Source organism: Durio zibethinus, chromosome 1 (genome assembly GCF_047325235.1).
Source record: "Durio zibethinus cultivar Kanyao isolate XHJ-2024 chromosome 1, ASM4732523v1, whole genome shotgun sequence".
Taxonomy (NCBI): Eukaryota; Viridiplantae; Streptophyta; class Magnoliopsida; order Malvales; family Malvaceae; genus Durio; species Durio zibethinus.
In genome coordinates, this window is record NC_143162.1 from 13,845,001 (window position 1) to 13,852,500 (window position 7,500).

The window sequence follows — 7,500 nt, forward strand, 5'->3', positions numbered from 1 at the left end:
CGACCACCATCGACACACGTTAGGCCCTGGTGTGGGCGGTTGCCTCGATCACCATCGACACACGTTGGGCCCTGGTGCGGATGGTTGCCTCGAGCACCATCGACTCACGCTGGGCCCTGATGCGAGCGGTTACCTCCAATTCCATCGAAAAACGTTGGGCCCTAGTGCGGGCGATTACCTCGATCACCATCGGCACACGTTCTGCCTTGGTGTGGGCGGTTGCCTCGAGCACTATCGGCACACGTTGGGCCCTGGTACGGGCGGTTGCCTCGATCACCATCGACACATGTTGGGCCCTGGTGCGAGCTATGCGGACGGTTGCCTTGAGCACCATCGGCACACGCTAGGCCCTGGTGTGGGCGATTGCCTCGAGCCTTGGTGTGGGCATTTGCCTCGACCATCATCGACACACGTTAAGCCCTGGTGCGGGCGGTTGCCTCGATCACCATCGACACACGCTGGGCCCTGGTACGGGTGGTTTCCTCGAGCACCAACGGCACACGCTGGGCCCTGATGCTGGTGGTTGCTTCGAACACATTGGCACACGTTGGGCCCTAGTGCGAGCGTTTGCCTCGATCACCATCGGCACACGCTGGGCCCTGGTGCGGGCAGTTGCCTTGACCACCATCGGCAGAAGATGGCCCCTGGTGCGGGCGGTTGCCTCGACCACCATTGGTAGAAGATGGCCCTTGGTGCGAGCGGTTGTGTCGAACACCATCGGCACATGCTAGGCCCTGGTGTGAGCGGTTGCCTCGAACACCATCGACATGTGCTGGGCCTTGGTGCGGGAGGTTGCCTCGAGCACCATCGACACAAGCTGGTCCATGGTGCGGGCTCTTGCCTCGACCACCATCGGCAGAAAATGGCCCCTGGTGCGGGCGATTGCATCGAACACCATCAGCATATGCTGGGCCCTGGTGCGGGTGATTACCTCGAACACCATCGGCACACGCTGGGCCCTGGTGCGGGCGGTTACCTCGAGCACCATTAGCACACTCTGGGCCTTGGTACGGGCGATTGCTTCGAGCACCATCGGCACAAGCCGGCCCTTGGTGCGGGCTCTTGCCTCAACCACCATCGATAGAAGATGGCCCCTGCGTCAAACACCATCGGCACATGTCGGGCCTTAGTGTGGGCACATACCTTATTCTGGTGCGGGCGGTTGCTTCAACCACCATCGACACATGCTGGCCCTTGGTGCGGGCAGTCGCATCGACCACTATCAGCACGCGCTGGCCCTTGGTGCAAGCATATGGCCCAACCACCACCGGCACCTACTCACCTTCGGTGCGGGTTATGCCTGTTTGGAAAAAGTGTCCCCATTTCAGACACTTTAACGTCTACTGGTAGCATATCTGCAAAATCTCTAATGCTCTTTAGGGGGTGGTGCTCCGGCACCCCCTCTCTCTCCCCCACGGGGGGAGTAGGTGTACGTGATGGGCCTCGCATTACGCACACCTAGGGTAACGTCCCTCAAGTGAAATACAGGGCGTGCATGCCTTCCGACCGTTTTGTCCGATGACTGATTACTTCGGTGACCGGTAGGCACCCATGGCCTCGACCAGTTGACGAGCATGCGAAAAAGTGGAGCTGAGCTCGATCCCGTGCACACGACAGATCTACCCTAGACCCCAGACCAAGTCCCTGAATCAGGCAACGGCTCCCTAGGGTGGTACGAGCAGAAGTCACGGTTATGGGCTTGTCCCGACCAGGTTTCTCGGTATTTGACGATCTCGCAGTCCCTTCTCGTTGGCTACGAAAATACTTAGGCCTCGATGAGGTCGTGCACGCAGCCGACGCTGCTCGAGACCCCAGGAACAAGTCTCTGAATCGAGCAACATCCCCATAGGGTGGTGTCAGTGAAGCTTGCACATGTGGTCCCGATCGGGCCAAGCGGTGTCACTTTGTTCTTGCCTGTCGGATATCAAGGGTAGTCTTGTGGCCCTTGCTCGTGTTTTTCTCGTGCCATGCAGTTGTGGCATGGCCTCGCACCTCGTTTCCTCCACTCGCTCGTCGAGTAATAGATCGGATAGGTTATGGACTGGCGCGCGTGGATGCTGCCACTTATATGCAATGGGCATATGAGTGGTGCTATGGTTGTGCATGTTGGTAGGCTCCGTGCTCGATGCGTCGAACTGTCGACCTGTCATCCTCTTCAATCTCCCCCTATGCGGTCATCATACCCAGGGGGCACGATCGAGATCCTGTGTTGCACACTTAAATCGATGGAAACCGGATGTCTCACCATCCCTCATCCGTCTCATGTCCCGAGGGGCCACAGGTCAACCGTCAATCGTGGCTGGTGTCCCAAGCATGCCACCCAATCATCCGTGGCTGCATTAGTGCACCGACGTTCGATCATGCTCTCGGATGCGAACGTTTAGCGGGCGTGGGGTCTCGGCCCCCATTCGCTCGATGCTACACATTTCACGTGCTCGACACGCACAATGCTTACGCTCTACATCGGGCTCTCTCTGTTGCTCGGTCGGTGTGTTGAGGCCTACGCGGTGCCAACGTCTCGAAAGAATGCTACTTGGTTGATCCTGCCAGTAGTCATATGCTTGTCTTAAAGATTAAGCCATGCATGTGTAAGTATGAACTAATTTAGACTGTGAAACTATGAATGGTTCATTAAATCAGTTATAGTTTGTTTGATGGTATCTACTACTTGGATAACCATAGCAATTCTAGAGCTAATACGTGCAACAAACCCCGACTTTTGGAAGGGATGCATTTATTAGATAAAAGGTCGACGCGGTCTATACCCGTTGCTTTGTTGATTCATGATAACTCGACGGATCGCATGGCCTTTGTGTCGATGAGGCATCATTCAAATTTTTGCCCTATCAACTTTCGATGGTAGGATAGTGGCCTACTATGGTGGTGATGGGTGACGGAGAATTAGGGTTCAATTTCAGAGAAAGAGCCTGAGAAATGGCTACCACATCCAAGCAAATTACCCAATCCTGACACGGGGAGGTAGTGACAATAAATAACAATATCGGGCTCTCTGAGTCTGGTAATTGGAATGAGTACAATCTAAATCCTTAACAAGGATCCATTGGAGGGCAACTTTGGTGCCAGCAGCCACGGTAATTCCAGCTCCAATAGCATATATTTAAGTTGTTACAGTTAAAAAGCTCGTAGTTGGAACTAGGGTTGGGTCGTCCAGATCACCTCACGGTGAGCATCGGTCTACTCATCCCTACTATCGGTGATACACTCCTGGACTTAATTGCCCGAGTCGTTCCTCCGGTGCTGTTACTTTGAAGAAATTAGAGTGCTCAAAGCAGGCATACGCTTGTATACATTAGCATGGGATAACATCATAGGATTTTGGTCCTATTGTGTTGGCCTTCGGGACAGAGTAATGATTAACAGGGACAGTCGGGGCATTCGTATTTCATAGTCAGAGGTGAAATTCTTGGATTTATGAAAGACGAACAACTGCGAAAGCATTTACCAATGATGTTTTCATTAATCAAGAACGAAAGTTAAGGGCTCGAAGATGATCAAATACCATCCTAGTCTCTACCATAAATGATGCCGACTAGGGATCGGTGAATGTTACTTTTAAGACTCCGTCGGTACCTTATGAGAAATGAAAGTCTTTGGGTTTCGAGGGGAGTATGGTCGCAAGGTTGAAATTTAAAGGAGTATGCCCTGGTGCGGGCGGTTGCCTCGAACACCACTGGCACAAGCTGGGCCCTAGTGCGAACAATTGCCTCGAACACCATCGGCACACGTTGGGCCCTGGTGCGGGCGGTTGCTTCAAGCACCATCTGCACACGCTAGGCCTTGGTGCAGGCGGTTGCCTCTAGCACCATCAGCACACGCTGGGCCTTGGTACGGGCGGTTACCTCGAGCACCATCGGCACACGCTGGTCGATCACCAACGACACATGCTGGGCCCCAATGTGGGCGGTTGCCTCGATCACCATCGACAAACGCTGGGCCCTGGTGCTAGCGGTTACCTCGAACACCATCAGCACACGCTGGGCCCTGGTGCTGACGGTTACCTAGATCACCATCGGCACACGCTCGGCCCTGGTAAGGGCGGTTGCCTCCAACACCATCGACAAACGCTGGGCCCTGGTACAGACGGTTGCCTCGATCACCATTGGCACACGCTCGGCCCTGATGCGGGCGATTGCCTCGAGCACCATCGGCACACACTGGTCGGTCGCCATCGACACACGCTAGGCCCTGCTACTGACGGTTGCCTCAATCACCATCGACAAACGCTAGGCCCTGGTGTCGACAGTTACCTCGAGCCCTTGTGCGAGCGGTTACCTCGAGCACCATCGGCACACACTGGGCCCTGATGCGGGCAGTTACCTCGAACACCATCGGTACATGTTGGGCCCTAGTACAGGTGATTGCCTTGATCACCATCGGCACATGCTGGGCCATGGTGCAGGCAGTTGCCTCGACCACTATCGATAGAAGATGGCCCCTAGTGTGGGCGGTCGCCTCGACCACCATCGGTAGAAGATGGCCCCTGGTGCAGGCGGTTACACCGAACACCATCGGCATATGCTGGGCCCTGGTACGGGCGGTTACCTCGAACACCATCGGCACGTGCTGGGCCTTGGTGCGGGAGGTTGCCTCGAGCACCATCGACACAAGCTGGCCCTTGGTGCGGGCTCTTGGGTCGACCACCATCGATAGAAAATGGCCCCTGGTGCGAGCGATTGCGTCGAACACCATCGGCATACACTGGGCCCTGGTGCGGGCGGTTGCCTCGAACACCATCGGCACACACTGGGCTCTGGTGATGGCGGTTGCCTCGAGCACCATGGGTAGAAATGGCCCTTCGTGCAGGCGGTTGCCTCGAACACCACCGGCACACGCTGGCCATGGTACGGGCGATTACCTCGATCACCATCGGCACACGCTGGGCCCTGGTACGGGTGATTACCTGGACCACCATCACCACAATCTGACCCTTGGTGCGGGCTCTTGCCTCGACCACCATTGATAGAAGATGGCCCCTGGTGCGGGCGGTTGCATCGAACACCATTGGCATACGTTGGGCCCTGGTGCGGGCGGTTGCATCGATCACCATCGGCACACGCTGAGCCTTGGTGTAGGCTGTTGCCTCAATCACCATCGACACACGCTAGGCCCTGGTGCGGGCTGTTACCTCGATCACCACCGGCACACGCTGGGGCCTGTTATGAGCGGTTGCCTCAAACACCATCGACACAAGTCGGCCCTTGGCGCGAGCTCTTACCTCGAGACCATCGACACACGCTGGGCCCTGGTGCAGGCGGTTGCCTCGAACACCATTGGCACACACTGGGCCCTGTTGTGGGCAGTTGCCTCGATGACCATCAGCCCAGCTGGGCCCTGGTATGGCCGGTTACCTCGAGCACCATCGGCACACACTGGGCCTTGGTACGGGTGGTTGCTTCGAGCACCATCGGCATAAACTAGCACTTGGTGCAGGCTCTTGCCTCGACCACCATCGGTAGAAGATAGCCTCTACATCGTACACCATCGGCACACACCGGGCCTTGGTGTGGGCACATGCCTCGATCTGGTGTGGGCGGTTGCCTCGACCACCATCAACAAACACTGGCCCTTGGTGTGGGTAGTCGCATCGACCACCATCGGCACGCGTTGGCCCTTGGTGTGAGCACATGTTCCAACCACCATCGGCACCTGCTCACCCTCGGTGTGGGATATGCTTATTTGGAAAAAGTGTCCCCGTTTCAGACACTTTAACGTCTACTGGTAGCATATCTATAAAATCTCTAATGCTCTTTAGGGGTTGGTGGTCCAGCACCCCCTCTGCCCTTCCATGAAGGGAGTAGGTGTGCGTGATGGGCCTCCCAGTGCGTACACCCAAGGCAATGTCCCTCGAGCGAAATACAGGGTGTGCATGCCTTCCGATCATTTTGTTCGACGACTGGTTGCTCCGATGACCGATAGACGCCCATGGCCTTGACCGATTGGCATGCATACAAAAAAGAGGAGCTTAGCTCGAGCCCGTGCACATGGCGGATGCTGCCCTAGACCATAGACCAAGTCCCTGAATCGGGCAACGACTCCTTGGCGTGGTACGAGCAGAAGCCGTGGTTGTGGGCTTGGCCTGGCCAAGTCTCTCTGTATTTGACGGTCTCGTAGTCCCTTCTCATCGACCATGAAAATGCCCAGGCCTCGACGAGGTCGTGCACGCAGCCGACGCTGCCCGAGACCCCAGGAACAAGTCCCTGAATCGGGCAACGTCCCCCTGGGGTGGTGTTAACGAAGCTCACACGTGCGGTCTCGGTCGGGCCAAGCATTCGTGGTGTCGCTTTGTTGTTGCCTGTCGGATATCAAGGGCCATCTCGTGGCCCTTGCTCATGTTTTTCACGTGCCAAACGGTTGTGGCGTGGCCTCGTACCTAGTTTCCTTCGCTCGCTCGTTGAGTAATCGATCGGGTGGGTTGTGGATCGGTACGCGTGGATGCTGCCACTTGTACGTAATGGGCATATGAGTGGTGCTATGGTTGTGCTGTTGGCAGGCTCCATTCTCGATGCATCAAACTGTCGACTCGTCATCCTCTTCAATCTCCCCCCATGCGGTCATCGTACCTAGGGGGCACGATCGGGATCCTGTGTTACATACCTAAATCGATGGAAATCGGATGTCTCGCCATCCGTCATCCGTCTCGTGTCTCGAAGGGCCACGGGTCAGATGTCAATCGTGGTCGGTGTCCCAAGCGTGCCACCCAATCATCCATGGCCGCATTAGTGCACCGACGTTCGATCATGCTCTCGGATGCGGAACATTTAATGGGTGCGGGCTTTCGACCCTCGTTCATTCGATGCTACGCATTTCACATGCTCGACACGCACAATGCTTGCGCTCCATGTCGGGCTCTCTCCGCTGGTCGATCGATGCATCGAGGCCCACGCAGTGCCAACATCCTAAAGGAATACTACCTGGTTGATCCTACCAGTAGTCATATGCTTGTCTCAAAGAGTAAGCCATGCATGAGTAAGTATGAACTAATTCAGACTGTGAAACTGCGAATGGTTCATTAAATCAGTTATAGTTTGTTTGATGGTATCTACTACTCGAATAACCATAGTAATTCTAGAGCTAATACGTGCAACAAACCCTGACTTCTGGATAAAAGGTCGACGCGGGTTATGCCCGTTGCTCTGATGATTCATGATAACTCGACGGATTGCACGACCTTTGTGTCGGTGACGCATCATTCAAATTTCTACCCTATCAACTTTCGATGGTAGGATAGTGGCCTACTATGGTGGTGACGGGTGGCGAAGAATTAGGGTTCGATTCCGAAGAGGGAGCCTGAGAAACGGCTACCACAGCCAAAGAAGGCAGCAGGCGTGCAAGTTACCCAATCCTGACACAGGGAGGTAGTGACAATAAATAACAATATCGGGCTTTCTAAGTCTGGTAATTGGAATGAGTACAATCTAAATCCTTTAACGAGGATCCGTTGGAGGGTAAGTCTGGTGACAGCAGCCACGATAATTCTAG

At 55.4% G+C, this 7,500-nt stretch overlaps 2 pseudogenes; both read left to right on the plus strand.

Annotated features, from left to right (window-relative positions):
* The first annotated feature begins 2,530 nt into the window (after positions 1-2,530).
* Positions 2,531-3,723, plus strand: LOC149520450 (18S ribosomal RNA; annotated as a pseudogene).
* Positions 3,724-6,929: 3,206 nt separating this feature from the next.
* The window catches only part of LOC149520451 (18S ribosomal RNA), a 1,789-nt pseudogene continuing 1,218 nt past the window's right edge, over positions 6,930-7,500 (plus strand).